The following is a 21,263-nucleotide window of genomic DNA, read 5'->3' on the forward strand; positions in this document are numbered from 1 at the left end:
CATACCCATGGAAGCTCATGGAAGCCACCACTAGAGCCTGTTAGGCAGCATACTGGAAGCGATTTGTCCCTTACTGTCTTCCAAACAAAATGATCTCCTAAACCCAACTGTGCAGGACATTGCCTGCTACCTGTTATGCCTGGAGTGCTCTGTAGTGGCCTACACATCTGTTCTTGTACACTTGGCTGCAGTGGCAGGGACCACCCTCACTGTTTAGAGTCCCTGTAATTAAGGCTTTCTTGGGAGGGATTGAAATGGTCATTCCTTCCAGAGTACCATGTCCCATCCTGACAGTTTTTGTCCTGGAAAGTGGCCTTGTTAGTAGTCATTACCTCAGTTAGACTTGTAAGCTAGATTCAAGTGTTATCTTTAGAGGAACATTTTTTCAGGGTTTTCTCTGAAAATGTAGCCCTTAGGACTAATCCAAAGTTCCAACCCAAAGTCATCTCTTACTTACACTTTAACTAGATAATAAAACTGACAGTTTTCTTCCCACATCCAACGTCAGGAGAGCGGATAGTTCATATACTAGAAGTAAAGAGACTTCGGGAACTAAATTGACAGGACAAAACCATTTTGCAAGACTCAATAGCTGTTTGTGACCTTCTTGAAACCAAAGAAAGGGACTGCTATTTTAAAAACTGGAATTGCTTGATGGCTAGTCAAGTATATTAACACCTGCTATAAGTCAAAACTAAAAGGCAGCTCCATCACCCTCCAAGGCCACATCCGCAGGCAGCCTGAATGGCTTTCTTAGGCAACATTCCAATAGCTGACGTTTATAAAGGTACTACTTGGTCCACACCACACATTTATATCGAACACTATTGTGTAGGCGTCCTAGTGAGACAGAAGGCCCAAGTGGGCCAGTCTGTTTTGCATTCGATTTTCCAGTGTTTGCAACATATTTCAGCTAGGCACTGACTTTCAGGGAAAACTGCTTTTCAGTCTATGCACAGCATTTTTATCAACAGCTACACATGCCACAGAAGGAAAATGTTAATTACTCTGTAGACGTGTTTGAGGCATGTAATGCTATAGATTCCCATGTCACCCTCATCCCAGGAAGCCTTTGGTTGTTGCAGATATCATCTTTCTTCATCTATTCTTCCTTCCTGTTGTATGGACATCTTTGTTATATTATACTCTGTATCCATCCATACCAGCTAGGATGGGCAAACGGTACAACTAAGGATTTGATGTTCATGTGCAACGCTAACTAAGGGAGGAGGCACGATTCCTTGTGACTCAAATAATTATTTTCACAAAAACAAGTTTGTACACGTTGAAGCCTAACAGTAGGTGGTAGGAGGATGCACAGTATGTGAATGTGCAGCGCTACATGCCACAAACACTAACACTTTCCTTATGCTTTTCCTCCTATTTTACTGATTGTGGCAGCTAAATTGATTGTGTTGATACTCGAATGGCTTTTACAGCTGGGCTTCTGGGTCTTCTGCATATGTTCGAAACAGCAAACATGAATCTCTCATGCACATTAGACAATCCCTCTAGAAATCAAGGCAAGATTGACTACCCCTTTCCAGTCTGTAATCTGGGCAGCCCTGCACCTGTGGTTCTCCAGTGTAGCCATTAAAACTTGCAAGAAATTATAACAGACATTCTGAAAGAGGCTTAAAGTCTATCCTTACAATCATAAGGCCTTCCACCCTTTCTATGATATGTTAAGATTAATGTACCCTACCTTTTAAGCATTCTGTTAAGATCAATAACCCTACTAAGCGAGGAGGATCCCTTCATCCAAAATACTCATGCCATGACTGCGCCTTTTTCTTCGACAAGGGCACACCCAGCCCAGAAAAGAATAAAAGCCATCAAGACTCTCTACCCGAGGGGTCAGTCTCTGACAGTGAGGACTCTTGGGTATGATGGCATCCTGCATACCAGTGATTTTCCCCCACCTCCCCCCAATGCAAGCATGTTGCCCATCCAAGAATGGATCTGCAGCAAATGGTCACAAGCCACAGGGAGCTGGGAGGATTTAGTGGTTGTCACAACAAGGGTACAAAACGAGTTACTGTGACCATAGCCACGGAGGCATCACACAAAGGATGGGGGGGCCTTAGATAGGCCCTCTGAGGGTACTAGGCCTATTGAATGAATCAGATGCTGTGAACCACATAAACTATTTGGAACTGTAAACAGCCTTCTTAGCTTTAAAGGCTTTCCAGACACATCTTAGGGGGAAAACAGTTCTGATACAAATGGACAGCACAACCACCATGTTCTACCTAAACAAATGGGGAAAACAAAGTCCTCCATCCTGTCAAAGCTAGCCCAAGACATCTGGCACTGGGCAATACAGCACCAAATATCCGTACTAGCAAATCACCTACAAGGAGAACTCAACACAGAGGCAGTCTGACTAAGCAGAAAGGAGAACAACTTACAAGAGTGGGAGCTAAAGCAGGAAGTCATCCAAGGAATCTTCAACACCTGAGGCACAGCAAACATAGACTTGTTCGCAAATGCGAAATGCCAACACTTTGCCTCCAAGTTTCCACACCCCAGGTCAAACGGGAATGCCCTGTCAAAAAACTGTCAGGCAAATTGGCATGCGCCTTTCCTCCGACTCCCCTAATCCACAGGGAGCTGGCGAAAGCTGGTGACTCGAAGCAAAATCATCCTCATTGCCCCACAATAGGCAAGATAGGCCTGGTACCCCGATCTACTGGAGATGTCCCGGGCACAAATAATTTCAATTAAACCACTGAAGGATTTACTAACTAAACGACACTGGGAAGTCTACCACCCAGAGCCAGCTATACTCAACCTAGCAGCTTGGCTTTTGAATACTTAGTTCGGACACCTACAACTTCCTCCAAGGACAATGGTAATCCTAAGGGAGGCAAGGAGACCAAGCGCACAAAAATGATACACTGTAAAACGGAAAGATACATCCATTGGTGTACAGCCAACAATAAGATGGGCCTAAGAACACATCAAAACACAGTATTAATATACCACACCCACCTGCTAGACAGTGGCCTCACCTATACTTCATTAAAGGTACATCTGGCATCAATAGTGGCATACACTAGGGACACATCTGGAGCCAACCTCTTTACATCCACAGTAGTAAAAAAAAAATCTTAGAAGGATCAAAGAGAATAGCCCCATTAAGATCAGCGCCAACACCGTTATAGAACCTAAACAGTGTTAAAACAACAGATGACAGAGCAGTTCGAATCCATGCACAAATCAGATGTAAAGTCACTGTCTAAAAACTGCCTTCCTAATAGCAATTACATCACTTCGCGAAGTCAGTGAACTACAGGCACTAATGGTATAGAAACCCTACATAAGGACAAAGTCGTTTGCAGAACTAACACTCAGTTTTTACTGAAGGTTGTACCGCAGTTCCATGTCAATCAGAGCATACTACTGCCGGCCTTTTTCCAGGAGCCAAAGAGACCAGCAGAGAGCCCTCCACACTCTAGACTTCTGAAGGTCCCGAATGTACTGCTTACTAGAGACAAAAGCTTTTTGCAAAGGAAACCAGCTTTTCGTGTAATTTGCCAAAGCAAGCAAGGGCTCACCAGTATCCAAAGCACCTATCGCCAGATGGATTGTCAACTCCATCCAAATTGGTTACTAAAAAGCAGGGAAGCAGCTAGCTATCAAGCCCAGAGCACACTCAGCCAATTAAAAAGAAAGGCGCCTACCTGGCAAACGTACCAATCAGAGATCTGTGCCGAAGCAACCTGGGCAATCCCCACGCACCTTAGCAAAACGCTACTGTGTAAATATCCAGATGAGCAATGAAACAAAAGTAGGGCAGGAGGTACTGCATCACCTATTTGCTAACTCTTCCACCACAGCCAGACCAAAGTAGACGATACCGCTGTTTGATCTAATGCACAGCATGTGAATCTAGAAAAGGATTCATGCTGCAAAACGAAATGGATTTTTACCTGTAGAAGTTTTACAGCTTGAAGAGTTTTCTGGATTCACATGCAACCCTCTCACCTTCCCTAGAAATAGGATAAGAAGCAAACAGTTGGAAGAAGAAAAAAAAAGAAGGAAATAAAAGGAAACCGAGGAGAAAGAAGAATCTGAAGATGGAAGCCATGCCTAGGAACTTCCAGAGCGCAGTACGACATCACACAGAGGACAGACTAAGCATCAAATGGTAGTCAACAACTCTGTATTTTTTTTATTTTTAATAACTATTATAGAAGACAGCTTTCCAGACCCAACCACTAGATGGCGGAGTAATTCACAGAATGTGAATCCAGAAAACTCAAGCTGCAAAACTACTTCTACAGGTAAGAAATCATTTGTTATTAAATGGTATCCTCTTAAGAGGATGTTCTTTCTTTTTTTATATCATTGTATTGGCTTTCGTAGTTTGTATAACAATTTTTATTTCTTGTGGGTACTTCTAATCGCAGATTCCTCACTTTAAGATTATCCCAAGCTGGATCCATAAGGTTTTAACAGCATTGCTCCTATGTGCTGGTAGGTGAACCGTGCATCTCAGCACTACCTTCATTCCATACTAGAAGTGATCAACATAGCTGAATGTAAGCTCCACCCCGGCATACTGATGTCGGTTTCTTTCTTTTTGCACTTAATTCATAAATCTGGAAATCAACTTTTTCCTTGTCTGTTGGCAAGTTTTTTTTCCTCCAGTATGTTTTTTTTTGGTAGTGTGCAAGGGCTATGTCCCTTCCTAAATCTAGATGGTTTAAGCCTTCTAGGGGGTGTTTTCTTTGTTTTTAACGCACAACTTAAAGTCCTGCTATGATTGTGCCCTTATGAAACCAAAGGTCATCCATAAATGAACAAAGTCTTGGAAGTCCTGTTAGAAACTGAGGACGCAGACCCGTTCTGTGACATATTGTTGCGGTCAAATCTTACAGTAAGTTAAATCCTAAGCAGAAGCACAAAAAGGCCTTGCAGAATTTGTCCCAGTGTTGCTGCTGTCAACCTGGGAAGTCATGAGGATTTCTGGGTGCCTTTGTGGTTATGTGTTGGCCCATTGTTGAAGAGTGGATTCTGCAACTGATTTCTATGGCGGGTCAGTCAGCGATGTGGCAACAGACTGAGGCCTTCAGAGCAGCCATATTGCAAATTTGTACAAGCTGGTGCCAAAGGACTATTCCATCTGTATCATCCTATCCTACTCGTAGCAAAATCTATCTTGGCCTTGGCTGAGGTGATGTTTCATTGCCATACTGACATACACTGCCAGAGTTTATTCCAGTTCATACAGGATTATGCTGATATCTCAGAGCTGCACCTGAGCGCTCCACCAACCTTTTATTTTGGCTCTTACCAGAGCCAGCTAACTTCCCCCAACATTTTGACAGTGACAATTTAGATCTTGATTTACAGGATGCATCTGGATTGAGAACTTCCTTGGAAAATGTTGCCTCCTGCCATTCCAGCACCTGAACCACAGTCTGAAGAGTGCCTCCTTCCCAGTGATGAAGATACATGAGGCTGCCCACTATGGAGGTCCAAATCGTTTTTATTAAAAGAGGGTTTACAACCCAGAGAAACTTCACCGATGCCTTTACTCCCATATAATAAGACCCTGCCTGACACACTTATGGGCACCTGGTCTAAGCTCTGCTCCTACCCTTTAAAAGGGGAGGTTGTCAGACACAACAGACCAAATTGAGAAAGGGGCAACCCAATAACCTCTTAAGCGCTTGTGTATCAAAGGACGTAACAGTAATTGGTCAACAAGGGAGTTGGTTAGACCTATGCTTTTTTTAAATTTGAGGGATTGTTCCGCTGGTGACAGCAAAAGTTAAACAAAAAGCACACGTCCACACTCAATTGAGGATTAGTTCAAAGGAAACGGGCATGCACAGTAATCAAGTTATCAAAAAATTTCTGTATTCCTTGCAAATAATAAAGGGGGCATAACAGAAACAGTCCTCTCATTCATTAAACCTGTGCATCTTAATACAGTGGAGTCAGTATTCCAAAACCATAGGTCTATGTATGTAAAGTCTCTTCTTTGTTTAATTATTACCAGTCCAGTGTATAGATAGATTCACGGATGAAGATCTAGAGTCAAAGACGTAGACTTTTCTATCAGTGTTTCGGTCTCCAGTATCAGTAGTACTGGAGACCATCCTCTGGACCGTGATGGTTAATGGATTATAAAGATGACCACTTATAAAAACAGGATGTCAGTGAGAGCCTTGGTCGTTTATACTATGTTTGATGGCATGTGTAACTGGTAGATACACATGCTTTGCATACGTCTGGTATCTAATGTTGGGCTTGGAGTGTTGCAAGTTGTTTTTCTTTGCAGAAGATTTTCCCTGAGTCACGGGATCGAGTGACTCCTCCTCTTTGGGATAGTGGGCATGGGTAGCAAGTCCTTTGTTTTTTTTTTTTTTTTTTTTTTTTTTTTCGCCGTTGGGTTTGGGCGTGTTTCCTCTAGCTCCGGTATATCTCAGTTCGGTATTAGGTCAACTTTTCTCTAACTTTCTATAAATGTCAGTATAGTTTAGATCGCGTTTTCCACTCTTATAGTCGATCAGATTGCACTTGCCAGGGTTGTTTACATGCCCTTAGGGGCGATCTCGCCCTTTTTGGGCCTACTTTGACAGTCTGCAGTCGAACAATGTTGGGCAGATGGAACGGACTCTGTTTTGGTTTTGCAATCTGTCACGCTAAAGTTCCCTACATGATCAAGATTTGGTGTGCAATCTCTGCCTGTCTCTGGAACACAGAAGAAAACTGACGCTTGCTGGTCGTTTTGTTCCAAAAAGACTGTTAGGGATCGAAGAACGTGTTGAGTGGAGATGGCGTCTAAATGGTCAGAGCACACGCACATCTTCGGGGACAGCGTGCAACCGTTTCCATCACAGACTCTAATTCAGATCAAGATTCCGATGTTGACAGCCAAACCATCCCACCCGCGCAGTACGCAAATACACCAGCCCCGTCCCACCACCCAAAGACAATTAAAAAGACTTCTGCATTAGTCATTGGTCCTCCATTGCCTTCAAGTCACTGTTGGACCCGAAAAATACATTTGGATGACCAACCCTCTGGTTCGGCACTGGAACAAAAGACTAAAGTGCATTCGGCACCCACCAAACAGCATGGCACATCTGTTTTGGAACCAAGACGAAAAAACTGACTCTTCCGCCTCGGAGCTGAAAAAAGTAACCGCGCTTTCAGAGCTGACCTTTTTCAGCTCGTCTCACGCTTTCGGTATCCAAGCTTTCGGAGCTGAAAGCGGTCAGTGGTAGATATACTGCAGCTAATGGAGAATCATCAGAGATACAGCCTGTAGGGTAATGCCTCCTTGGCATGGTTACTCCCTGACTTTTTTTTTTTTTTTTTTTTTGCTGATGCTAAGTTTTGATTGAAAGTGTGCTGGTACCCTGCTAACCAGGCCCCAGTACCAGTGTTATTTCCCTAAACTATACCTTTGGTTCCACAATTGGCACAACCCTGGCGCTCAGATAAGTCCCTTGTAACTGGTACCCTTAGTACCAAGGGCCCTGATGCCATGGAAGGTCTCTAAGGGCCTCGGCATGATTTATGCCACCCTGGGGACCCCTCACTCAGCACATACACACTGCCTCACAGCTTGTGTGTACTGGTGGGGAAAAAGACCAAGTCGACATGGCACTCCCCTCAGAGTGCCATGCCAACCTCACACTGCCTGTGGCATGGGTAAGTCACCCCTCTAGCAAGCCTGGGGAGATAATTAGAAACACAAGGAGTCACCCACCAGTCAGGACAGCCCCTAAGGTGTCCTGGGCTGGGGTGACCCCTGCCTTTAGAAATCCTCCATCTTGAGTTTGGAGGATTCCCCCAATAGGATTAGGGATGTGCCCCCTTCCCCTGAGGGAGGAGGCACAAAGAGGGGTGTAGCCACCCTCCAGGACCGTAGCCATTTGCTACTGCCCTCCTGACCTAAACACACCCCTAAATTTAGTATTTAGGGGCACCCCAGAACCCAGGAAATCAAATTCCTGCAACCTGAACTACAAAGAAGGGCTTTTGATCTACAAGCCTGCAGAGACGACGGACGACAACTGCTTTGGCCCCAGCCCTACCGGCCTGTCTTCTGACTCGAAAACCCGCAACCAGCTACTCATCCAACAGGGACCAGCGACCTCTGAAGCCTCAGAGGACTGCCATGACCCCTAGGACTAAGACATTCCCGTGAGCAGCGGCTATACTCAACATCAGCAGCTACTTTGCAACAAAGAATCAACTTTCAAAGAACTCACTCTTCCTGCCGGAAACGTGAGACTTCACACTCTGCACCCGATGCCACCGGCTCGAGATCCAGAGAACAGACACCAGAGGGAGGACTCCCCGGCGACTGTGACCCCATGAGTAGCCCGGGACGACCCCCCTGGATCCCCACAGCGACGCCTGCAGAGAGAATCCAGAGGCACCCCCTGACCGCGACTGCCTGTAACAAGGGACCCTACTCCTGAACCAAACACTGCACCTGTAGCTCCCAGGACCTGAAGGAACCGAACCTCAGTTCCAGAGTGACCCACAGGGGACCCTCTGCCTAGCCCAGGTGGTGGCTGTCCCGAGAAGCCCCCTCTGTGCCTGCCTGCACCGCTAGAGTGTCAGACGGGTCCCTCCATTGTTCCCTATCTAAAACCAGACGCCTGCTTTGCACACTGCACCCGGCCGCCCCTGTGCCGCTGAGGGTGTGTTTTGTGTGCCTACTTGTGTTTCCCCCAGTGCTCTAAAAAAAAAAAAAACCCTGGTCTGCCCCCAGAGGACGCAGGTACTTTCCTGCTGGCAGACAGGAATCGGAGCACCCCTGTTCTCCATATGCACCTGTGTGTTTTGGGCACCTCTTTGACCTCTGCACCAGTCCTGCCCTGAGCTGCTGGTGTGGTAACTTTGGGGTTGCCCTGAACCCCCAACGGTGGGCTGCCTATGCCCAGGAACAGAGACTTGTAAGTGTTTTACTTACCTCACAAACTAACCACCTCCCCAGGAACTGTTGATTTTTGCACTGTCTACTTTTAAAATAGCTTATTGCCATTTTTACAAAGACTGTATATGATATTGCTTTAATTCAAAGTTCCTAACTTAACTGTGTGGAGTACTTTGCATTTTGTGTGTTTACTTCAAATCTTGAACCTGTGGTTTTTCAAATAAACTAAAAATATATTTTTCTATATAAAAAGCTATTGGCCTGGAGTTAAGTCTGAGTGTATGTTCCTCATTTATTGCCTGTGTGTGTACAACAAATGCTTAACACTACCCTCTGATAAGCCTACTGCTCGACCACACTACCTCAAAATAGAGCATTAGAATTATCTGATTTTGCCACTCTTACCTCTAAGGGGAACCCTTGGACTCTGTGCACACTATTTCTTACTTTGAAATAGTATATACAGAGCCAACTTCCTACACAGCCCCTATTGGAGGTTATGGATGCTAAGCAGCGAAAGATCCATATACATAAGGACACAGGAAGGATCATAGTCTCTCCTCCTCCAACAATCAAAAGAAAATTAACTTTTCAAGAAACTTAAGACGCTGGGCCTCCACCTACTAAAATCTTAAAACAAAAGGAGAAACAAAAGGCACTACAGCAGCCTTCACCACCACATTCCCCTTTTTGCTTCAACACCACCACCTTCACCTACACAATTCTCTCCACAAGAATCCCCTGTTTCACCACATAAGGATGATTGATCCGATCCTCTAAAGAGGATGTAGATCCATGGAATATACATGAGACAGATCTCATTCTTCCCAATTTATCCTCTGCGAGGCCATCTCCCCCTAAAGAGATCACAGCTAACAATCCGGTTATAGCCAGGGTAGCTGCGTATCATAATGTACAATTGCATACGGATCCCATTGAGGATGATTTTCTATTTAATGCCTTAACGTCTACTCATAAAGAGTATCAGTGTCTCCCACCTCCACAAAACAGTGACTTCTTACACATCCCCACAGAGCATAAATCTCCTGTGGGAGGAAGACTGGTACTCCACCAAACATTCTCCCTCGTTCACACAAACGTACTCCCAAACATCTCAAATTATTAGGTACAATTGTTACTACTCAAAGGTGCCATACAAGGATCCCGAGTATATTCACTATACTTCCTTATACCAAAGAAAGATGGTACTCAGACCAATCTTAGATCTCCGACCCCTCAAACAATACATCCTTTCACAACACTTTCATATAGTCACTCTACAAGACATCATTCCTCTACTACAAAAACAGGATTACATTACAGCATTAGATCTCAAAGATGCTTATTTCCACATTCCCACACACCCAGCACATAGAAAATATCTAAGATTTGTTATAGCAGGAAAGAACTGCTAATTCAAAGTCCTACCATTCGGGGTAACAACAGCACTAAGGGTATTCACCAAATGCCTAGCGGTAGTTGCAGCATTCCTCAGAAGACAACACATACATGTCTTCTCATATCTGGATGACTGGCTCATGAAAGCTAGTACAATTCAAATCTGTCACCAACATACTCGGTATACCATAGACAGCCTGCACAATCTAAGATTCACAATCAATTATCGCACCTGCAGCCAGCACAGATACAACCATAATCTAAGAGCAATTCTCAAAACACAATCCGGATTAGCATACCCAAATCTAGTTGGAATGCAAGCATTTCACAATCTCATAACTCAACTACAATGCAACCACACTTACACAGTAAAGTTGGTGATGAAACTATTGGGAAAGATGGCTTCATGCATAGTGTAGGAAGTTGGCTCTGTATGTGCTATTTCAAAGTAAGGAATAGCATGCACAGAGTCCAAGGGTTCCCCTTAGAGGTAAAATAGTGGTAAAAAGAGATAATACTAATGCTCTATTTTGTGGTAGTGTGGTCGAGCAGTAGGCTTATCCAAGGAGTAGTGTTAAGCATTTGTTGTACATACACATAGACCATAAATGAGGTACACACACTCAGAGACAAATCCAGCCAATAGGTTTTGTATAGAAAAATATCTTTTCTTAGTTTATTTTAAGAACCACAGGTTCAAATGTAACATGTAATATCTTGTTTGAAAGGTATTGCAGGTAAGTACATTAGGAACTTTGAATCATTTCAATTGCATGTATACTTTTCAAGTTATTCACAAATAGCTATTTTAAAAGTGGACACAGTGCAATTTTCACAGTTCCTGGGGGAGGTAAGTTTTTGTTAGTTTTAACAGGTAAGTAAGACACTTACAGGGTTCAGTTCTTGGTCCAAGGTAGCCCACCGTTGGGGGTTCAGAGCAACCCCAAAGTTACCACACCAGCAGCTCAGGGCCGGTCAGGTGCAGAGTTCAAAGTGGTGCCCAAAACGCATAGGCTTCAATGGAGAGAAGGGGGTGCCCCGGTTCCAGTCTGCCAGCAGGTAAGTACCCGCGTCTTCGGAGGGCAGACCAGGGGGGTTTTGTAGGGCACCGGGGGGGACACAAGCCCACACAGAAATTTCACCCTCAGCGGCGCGGGGGCGGCCGGGTGCAGTGTTAGAACAAGCGTCGGGTTCGCAATGGAAGTCAATGAGAGATCAAGGGATCTCTTCAGCGCTGCAGGCAGGCAAGGGGGGGCTTCCTCGGGGAAACCTCCACTTGGGCAAGGGAGAGGGACTCCTGGGGGTCACTTCTGCACTGAAAGTCCAGTCCTTCAGGTCCTGGGGGCTGCGGGTGCAGGGTCTTTTCCAGGCGTCGGGACTTAGGTTTCAGAGAGCCGCGGTCAGGGGAAGCCTCGGGATTCCCTCTGCAGGCGGCGCTGTGGGGACTCAGGGGGGACAGGTTTTGGTACTCAGTCGTAGAGTAGTCCGGGGGTCCTCCCTGAGGTGTTGGTTCTCCACCAGCCGAGTTGGGGTCGCCGGGTGCAGTGTTGCAAGTCTCAAGCTTCTTGCGGGGAGATTGCAGGGTTCTTTAAAGCTGGTTCTTTGGATAAAGTTGCAGTCTTTTTGGAGCAGGTCCGCTGTCCTCGGGAGTTTCTTGTCGTCGTCGAAGCAGGGCAGTTCTCAGAGGATTCAGAGGTCGCTGGTCCCTTTGGAAGGCGTCGCTGGAGCAGAGTTCCTTGGAAGGCAGGAGACAGGCCGGTGAGTTTCTGGAGCCAAGGCAGTTGTTGTCTTCTGGTCTTCCTCTGCAATGGTTTCAGCTAGGCAGTCCTTCTTCTTGTGGTTGCAGGAATCTAGTTTCTAGGTTCAGGGAAGCCCTTAAATACTAAATTTAAGGGCGTGTTTAGGTCTGGGGGGTTAGTCGCCAATGGCTACTAGCCCTGAGGGTGAGTACACCCTCTTTGTGCCTCCTCCCAAGGGGAGGGGGGGTCACATCCCTAATCCTATTGGGGGAATCCTCCATCTGCAAGATGGAGGATTTCTAAAAGTTAGTCACCTCAGCTCAGGACACCTTAGGGGCTGTCCTGACTGGCCAGTGACTCCTCCTTGTTATTCTCATTATTTTCTCCGGCCTTGCCGCCAAAAGTGGGGGCTGGGGCCGGAGGGGGCGGGCAACTCCACTAGCTGGAGTGTCCTGCGGTGCTGTGACAAAGGGGTGAGCCTTTGAGGCTCACCGCCAGGTGTTACAGCTCCTGCCTGGGGGAGGTGTTAGCATCTCCACCCAGTGCAGGCTTTGTTACTGGCCTCAGAGTGACAAAGGCACTCTCCTCATGGGGCCAGCAACATGTCTCTAGTGTGGCAGGCTGCTGGAACCAGTCAGCCTACACAGATGATCGGTTAAGTTTCAGGGGGCACCTCTAAGGTGCCCTCTGTGGTGTATTTTACAATAAAATGTACACTGGCATCAGTGTGCATTTATTGTGCTGAGAAGTTTGATACCAAACTTCCCAGTTTTCAGTGTAGCCATTATGGTGCTGTGGAGTTCGTGTAAAACAGACTCCCAGACCATATACTCTTATGGCTACCCTGCACTTACAATGTCTAAGGTTTTGCTTAGACACTGTAGGGGCACAGTGCTCATGCACTGGTACCCTCACCTATGGTATAGTGCACCCTGCCTTAGGGCTGTAAGGCCTGCTAGAGGGGTGTCTTACCTATACTGCATAGGCAGTGAGAGGCTGGCATGGCACCCTGAGGGGAGTGCCATGTCGACTTACTCATTTTGTTCTCACTAGCACACACAAGCTGGTAAGCAGTGGGTCTGTGCTGAGTGAGGGGTCTCTAGGGTGGCATAATATATGATGCAGCCCTTAGAGACCTTCCCTGGCATCAGGGCCCTTGGTACCAGAGGTACCAGTTACAAGGGACTTATCTGGATGCCAGGGTGTGCCAATTGTGGAATCAAAAGTACAGGTTAGGGAAAGAACACTGGTGCTGGGGCCTGGTTAGCAGGCCTCAGCACACTTTCAATTCAAAACATAGCATCAGCAAAGGCAAAAAGTCAGGGGGTAACCATGCCAAGGAGGCATTTCCTTACACATAGCAATAGTACCCAATGCAATACTACACATGCAGCAACTACAGCAGTGTCTTTTTCAACATTGGTCTCAGGCACAGGGTCAAATTCAGGATCTAGTGTGGTTAGACCGCCAGACTTACTGCTGTCTGTAATGGTGGAATTACACCAACCTATCAAAGGGACGTCCCTTTCAGGACCCTGTACTTCAGACCACAATCACAAAAGATGCATCAATGATCGGTTTTGGAGCTCATCTCAACGATCTCACTATATAGGGGGAATGGGACTCAATTCAACAGACTTACCATATAAACCACATGGAATTACTAGCAGTATTCCTAGCGCTCAATCCTTTCAAACACAAATCACACACAAGATAGTGTTAATAAGGACACACAACATGACCACAATGTATTATCTGCAAAAACGGGGGGGGGGGGGGGGGGGGGGGAGAAACGGACACTCGTCTCAGTTGTCCCTTTTTAGCACAGACAATTTGGAAATGGGCAATTCACAATCTGATTCAATTACTGGCAGACTATATTCCAGGGATACACAGCCAACTAGCGGACCTCTTAAGCAGGACGCATTAACAAGTACACAAATGGGAGATTCATCCACAGGTGATTCAACAATACTTCCAAATGTGGAGAACCCCAAGACATAGATCTGTCCGCCACAAGAGAAGACGCAAAATGCCAAAACTTTGCTTTGAGGGACCCACCCCCCCGGGGGCAATGCTCTATGAATCAATTGATCAGGGATATTTGCTTATGCTTTTCAACCTCTCCCACTAATTCCATTTCTGATCAAATAGATAAAACCAACCTTGCTCACCATGATACTCATAGCTCCCACATGGGCATGTCAACATTGGTACATGACACTGTTGGCTCTGTCTATAGTACCACATCACAAATTACCAAAAAAGCCAAACCCCGTTGCCTCAAAGGAGAAGTCAAATCACACATCCAAATTCCAGCACACTCAACCTGGTGATTTGGCGCCTGAAGTCAGAGTTTGGCTACTTACAACTTCCATCTGAAAGTATGCATATTCTAAAGGAAGCACGCAAAGCCACAACTAGACAGTGTTATGCGGCTAAATGGAAGCATTTTGTCTACTACTGTCAGCCCATAAACATTGACCCACTTAAAGCTTCAGAACCGGTTATTGTTTGCTATTTGCTACACTTACAAAAAAGCAAACCTCGCATACTCCTCTGTTAGGATTCATTTAACAGCAATAGCTGCTTACCTCCAACACAGACAACCTACTTCCCTGTTTAGGATTTCTATTATAAAGGCTTTTATGAAGGATCTTAAAAAGGGTTATTCCACCCAGAGCTCCACCAGACCCTGTGTGGAATCTAAACATTGTACTCACAAGACTTATGGGCCCACCATTTGAACCCAGGCAGTCTTCAGTTTTTATCATGGAAGGTTGCTTTCTTAGTGGCAATCACTTCTTTAAGAAGAGTTAGTGAAATTCAAACATTCACTTTGGAAGAACCTTTCTTTCAAATTCACAAAAACAAAATAGTTCTTAGGACAAACCCAAAAATCCTACCAAACGTGGTTTCACCTTTTCATATCAGTCAGTGGAATTGCCAGTCTTCTTTCCACAGCCAGGTTCAGTGGCGGAAAGAGCTCTTCACACCCTTGATGTTAAAAGAGCTCTCATGTATTATTTAGATGGAACAAAATATTTCAGAAAATCCAAGCAACTCTTTGTGGCATTCCAACAGCCTCACAAAGGTAATCCTATTTCAAAACGTGGGCTAGCCAAGTGTGTTCAGACTTGCTATCTTAAAGCTAAAAGACAGTTACCTGTAACTCCTAAAGCACATTCCACCAGGAAAAAAGGAGCTTCAATGTCTTTCTTAGGGAATATATCAATAGCAGACATAGGTAAAGCAACCACATGGTCTACACTATACACATTTACTAAACACTACTGTGTAGATGTGTTATCTTGCCAACAAGCAAATGTTGGACAGGCAGTGGTTAAAACACTATTTCAAACTACTCCAACTCCTACAGCTTAGCCACTGCTTAATTTAGGAGGGAACTGCTTTACATTCTGTGCAAAGCATGTGTTGCTACACATGCCATGGAACGGAAAATGTTACTTACCCAGTAGACATCTGTTTGTGGCATGTAGTGCTGTAGATTCACATGCACCCTCCCTCCTTCCCCGAAGACTGTGGCCGTTGTAGTACTATATATTGTAAATATGTTTATATATTGCATGGACATCTCTTTTCTTTACTATATATGTACATATACAGTTCCACATTACTGTGGGAAAACAATGTAACAAAGGACTCAATGCCTATGCGCACTATCACCAAGAGGAGTGATTCCATGACTGGGGGGGTGGGGGGCATTGTACTTGTTTGAAGAAAACCAACTTGTAACACTCAGAGCCCAACACTAGATGGCACACTTATGCAAAGCATGTGAATCTACAGCACTACACGCCACGAACAGATGTCTTCTGAGTAAGTAACATTTTCCATATATAAATAAATAAATCAGGGATTTAATTTGCAGAACTACACGTAGTTGACTGGGCAAGTCTCACAACAAGCTCCAATGATTAAACCACCTGGAAGCTACTGGCCTTACAGTTACTAGACAGACAATCTATCTCAAATTCCAAGAAGTATATATCTAAACAAGTACCTTGTTGGCCGATTACCATTACTTCAGACATCAAAGACCAGTGATGCTGATTTATTTTTTTAAAATGTATGCAAAGTAATTTGCAGCAGAGTTTTGTGGCTCAAGCTTCCACCAGTAGCTTTAACACTAGTTTTCCCATGATGACCCCTGACAGGGTTGAAATGCCTTCTGCTTTAGGAAGCAGATGTTTTTTGCAATGCAAGCCTTGCGATCCATTGGGTCAGTGTAGCTTCTTGCTGGGAAAATATACCAGCGCTTTGTGGGTTATGGTTGGTGAGATTTTGCTGCCAGTCCCTGAGGAATTTCCAGCTAATTTGTTGCAATAACTCCAGTATGGTCAGGACATTGCAAACTATATTACCTGCTCTGGCCTTTACTCTATTGACTGCTTGGGTAGGAGTGTGGTGCTTTAGTTGCATGCTTGGATATGATCCATGGGCTTCTCTAGGGACATGCAAGCCTCTTTAAGTGATATGCCATTTGATTGGTCTCACCTGTTTGGCAAGAAGGCTGATTCAGCATTGTGGCGCTTTAGAAAAAAGCGGCACCACAGCGCATTCCCTAGGCCTTTTTGCTCTCGGCACAAGAGTAACCTTTCTGATTTCGGCGTGGGATCAAGCGGACTACTCATGGCCATCAAGGGCAGCAGACTTCTCAGCCCTCCTCCCCTCTGGCATCTAACGCCAAGGCGCTTTAGTTTGCCTCAGCAACACACAACCATCTTGTGGGAGACCAAATCAGATACTTGCTCCATGGGTGGCAAGAAATAACATTTGAAGAGTGGAGGCTCCAGCTTGTTTAATGAGGCTATGTTTAGACTTGCACCTCCCACCCACATCTGAACATCACTTAGGTAAGCACTTGTCCATCCTGCTCCAAGACGTGCAGGCTGTTTTGGCCAGTGAAGCCATAGAGAGGGTTCAGGAAATTAGAGCTAGCTGTGACTCCCTTTATTTCCTCATGCTGAAGGACAAAGGTCCTTCTCATTTCGTATCTGGTTCCTTTGTTTAGAAACCGTTTTATTGGAGTCCTCCTTCCTAGAGTGAAGTTTTGGATTTTATTCTCTACCACAATAGGCCCATGACATTCGGGCTATGATCCAGATGTTTCCGCTTCTACCTTGGATCTCGCTGGTAGTGGCTGTGAGGCTTATGGGCTCCTTGGCATCCTGCCAGTTGACTATGCTAGGTGACATGCAGAGACCTGAAGTCTCTTTAAGCCCAGCGCTTGGGGAATCTTTCTGATTCCACCCAGGTTTGGGAAGGCACCGAAAGACCTGCGGTGGTGCAACTGCAGTTGAACTGACGGCAGACTTTTTTTATTTTTTTCCCTGGCCAAACCCAGAGCTGACAATAGCGTTACTGCTGTGATGAGGTCATCTGACAGAGATGGAGAGCAGAAAACTCCAGTGTTTAGCAGTGTTGCAGGCCTTTCTTGCATCCATTAAAGTAAGGTTAGTTCAGGTGCTCATGGGGTTGGTGTCCTGGGTCCTGCACCAGGAGGCATTTCACCTCTGGAACTGTCTGGAGCACCTGGACATTTCCCTAATCGTGAAGCACCTGGTGTGATCCCCAACATTTTACAAATACTTCCATCAATGATGCAGAGTGAAGACTCTCCCTGGTGGGTTCTGCCTTCTGGATGTCATCCGAGATGCTGAGGGGAGAGCCATATTACTGAGAGGTACTTCGTTGCACATTGTTGATCGGAGGATGCTAGAAAGGTATCATGGATCTGGTGAGCTAGCGTGTCCTGTGGATGTAAACTGGTGCACACAGGAAGGATGAGTGGAGTCTGCCTATGAAGTATCCTACCATTATTTAAAAGCTTGTCAGAAGACAAACTTGGCAGTCCTGACTGGACAAAAGGCACCTTCTGGCTCTGGAAACAGTACTGGAATCCCTGGTCTATGCTCTCAACAGGCCCTGGCCTTAATATTCAAGGATGGAGACTTATGAGTGCTTGTGGTGTATTTACTACAGGTGCTTCTGTAGCTCAAGCCTCCGTTTGCAGAAAGCTGCAATGCAAGTAATGTTGTCTACGGTTTTGCAAGTATTTACAAAGGTGTTTGTGTGAAGAGGGTGTGTAGGTACTTTAGAGAGGGGTTTTTAGTATTGATAATTCACACTGCAACGCTTCGATATATTCACCTGCGTCTTGTAAAGGTGATATTTAGCACAGAGTTTAACAAGGTCTGTTTTGTGTCACATTTCCCTTGTGTGTGTAGGTGCAAGACGAGCACCTAGGGGTGTTGGTGGTTGATTGCTGATTGTGATCATGTCTGCATCACCCCGCCTTTGCAGAAAAGGTTGCTTTATCTTGCTTTCAGAACTCATCCAGTGCAAAAAGCTTATGTAACTTTGGTTAAAAGTGTTGGTGCACAAGAATTTAATGTGGAAAAAGATTTTCATGGGAACCAGCCATTATTGTGGCAATCAGATGTGCTTCTGATATTCTCTTATTAAACCGGTATTAAAGCATTGCAATCAGTGTGATGGGGCAATGGGTGTGAATAATACAGTGGTAGGGCTGACCTGCTAGACTTCTTGAGCGTGCAACTGCTTGTTCACTGCCCACTAAACGTTTGTGTGATGTTACCGAAACCAGACTTGCATCTACCTAAGAGTGATATTTTATACAAGACACACATGAATTGAAACACGGTCTAATTTAAGAAAATTCCTTTGAAAGCCTATAACCCAGATTTATACAAAAGGGCAGCTCCTTCGAGCCATACACAGCTGGTAGTATTTGTATAGACAGAACAGCAGTACAATGCTTAAATCACACATGTTCAAATGCAGTTTGTAGCTGTTTAAAACAGATTTGGAGAACCTCTTTGTGTATTACATAGATATCTATAGATGAGTAAAGTGAGTGGTATGCCAGTATCTACTATTGATCAAACTATTCTCATGCAGGAAAGATATCGACAATCCCAGGTGAGAGAGGCAATTCAGTGTTCATTGAGAAGCACAAGAGAGCACATAGTCTGATAAGGCAGGAGTTTAGTTTGGGTAACATAGTAATACTATGTTAATTTGGGTGCGGGAGCAGGGAAAAGATGAACAAGGGGCCTTGATGGAAGCCTCTAAGCAATGGGAGCAATGCAGGACTATCCTGCTACAGATAAACCTCAACCATAGTCAGCTGTTCTCCTGTGATATCGAATTCTTTGTTATCCTCAAGCCTGCCTGTGTGGCTGCTGACACTCATTTCTGAGGTGTACAGGATCGAGTGCTCAATAATTGGAAAGCAGGAGTTTGAGACCCTTTACCTGCACCTGTTAGACTGCATTATGTAACAGCTTTTGGAACAAGAATAAACCTAATGAGATTTACTCTGCCTTAACACTCAAGATTAATGCATTTCCTATGAAATTTTGCATGTTTATTCCTGAATGTTTTATTTTTATGTCTAGTGCTTCTTGGTTGTTTCGCACACTGTCTTTGTGCAAAGTGCTGTTTCTCAAAGCAGAGTATTCTGCAGCCCGGAGTGGCCACGACAGAGGCGCAAAAAGGAGTGAGTTTTCTCCACCTGAATATTGTAAGGAAATGCCTCCTTGGCATGGTTACCCCCTGACCTTTTGCCTTTGCTGATGCTATGTTTTGAATTGAAAGTGTGCTGAGGCCTGCTAACCAGGCCCCAGCACCAGTGTTCTTTCCCTAACCTGTACTTTTGATTCCCCAATTGGCACACCCTGGCATCCAGATAAGTCCCTTGTAACTGGTACCAAGGGCCCTGATGCCAGGGAAGGTCTCTAAGGGCTGCAGCATGGCTTATGCCACCCTAGAGACCCCTCACTCAGCACAGACACACTACTTACCAGCTTGTGTGTGCTAGTGAGAACAAAATGAGTAAGTCGACATGGCACTCCCCTCAGGGTGCCATGCCAGCCTCTCACTGCCTATTCAGTATAGGTAAGACACCCCTCTAGCAGGCCTTACAGCCCTAAGGCAGGGTGCACTATACCATAGGTGAGGGCACCAGTGCATGAGCACTGTGCCCCTACAGTGTCTAAGACAAACCTTAGACATTGTAAGTGCAGGGTAGCCATAGGAGTATATGGTCTGGGAGTCTGTTTTACACGAACTCCACAGCACCATAATGGCTACACTGAAAACTGGGAAGTTTGGTATCAAACTTCTCAGCACAATAAATGCACACTGATGCCAGTGTACATTTTATTGTAAAATACACCCCAGAGGGTACCGTAGAGGTGCCCCCTGTAACCTAACCGACTATCTGTGTAGGCTGACTGGTTCCAGCAGCCTGCCACACTAGAGACATGTTGCTGGCCCCATGGGGAGAGTGCCTTTGTCACTCTGAGGCCAGTAACAAGGCCTGCACTGGGTGGAGATGCTAACACCTCCCCCAGGCAGGAGCTGTAACACCTGGCGGTGAGCCTCAAAGGCTCACCCCTTTGTCACAGCACCGCAGGACACTCCAGCTAGTGGAGTTGCCCACCCCCTCCGGCCACGTCCCCCACTTTTTGCGGCAAGGCTGGAGGAAACAAAGAAAACAACAAGGAGGAGTCACTGGCCAGTCAGGACAGCCCCTAAGGTGTCCTGAGCTGAAGTGACTCTAACTTTTAGAAATCCTCCATCTTGCAGATGGGAGGATTCCCCCAATAGGATTAGGGATGTGACCCCCTCCCCTTGGGAGGAGGCACAAAGAGGGTGTACTCACCCTCAGAGCTAGTAGCCATTGGCTACTAACCCCCCAGACCTAAACATGCCCTTAAATTTAGTATTTAAGGGCTTCCCTGAACCTAGGAAAACAGATTCCTGCAACTAACAAGAAGAAGAGGACTGCTGAGCTGAAAAACCCCTGCAGAGGAAGAACAGAAGACACCAACTGCTTTGGGCCCCAGACTTACCGGCCTGTCTCCTGCCTTCCAAAGAAACCTGCTCCAGCGACGCTTTCCAAGGGACCAGCGACCTCTGAATCCTCTGAGGACTGCCCAGCTTCGAGAAAGACAAGGAACTCCCGAGGACAGCGGCACTGCTCCAAAAGAACTGCAACTTTGTTTCAAGGAGCTGATTTAAAGACCCCTGCAACTCCCCGCAAGAAGCGTGAGACTTGCAACACTGCACCCGGCGACCCCGACTCGACTGGTGGAGAAACAACGCTTCAGGGAGGACCCTCCGGCGACTCTACGACTGAGTAACCAAAGTTGTCCCCCCTGAGC

At 45.6% G+C, this 21,263-nt stretch overlaps 1 protein-coding gene across 6 annotated transcripts in view; it reads left to right on the forward strand.

Moving 5' to 3' along the window:
- The window catches only part of OGDH (oxoglutarate dehydrogenase), an 833,675-nt gene that overhangs the window by 301,347 nt on the left and 511,065 nt on the right, over positions 1–21,263 (forward strand). The gene's annotated exons all lie outside the window — the stretch shown is intronic.

This window comes from Pleurodeles waltl, chromosome 11 (assembly GCF_031143425.1).
Source record: "Pleurodeles waltl isolate 20211129_DDA chromosome 11, aPleWal1.hap1.20221129, whole genome shotgun sequence".
NCBI classification, from domain to species: Eukaryota; Metazoa; Chordata; class Amphibia; order Caudata; family Salamandridae; genus Pleurodeles; species Pleurodeles waltl.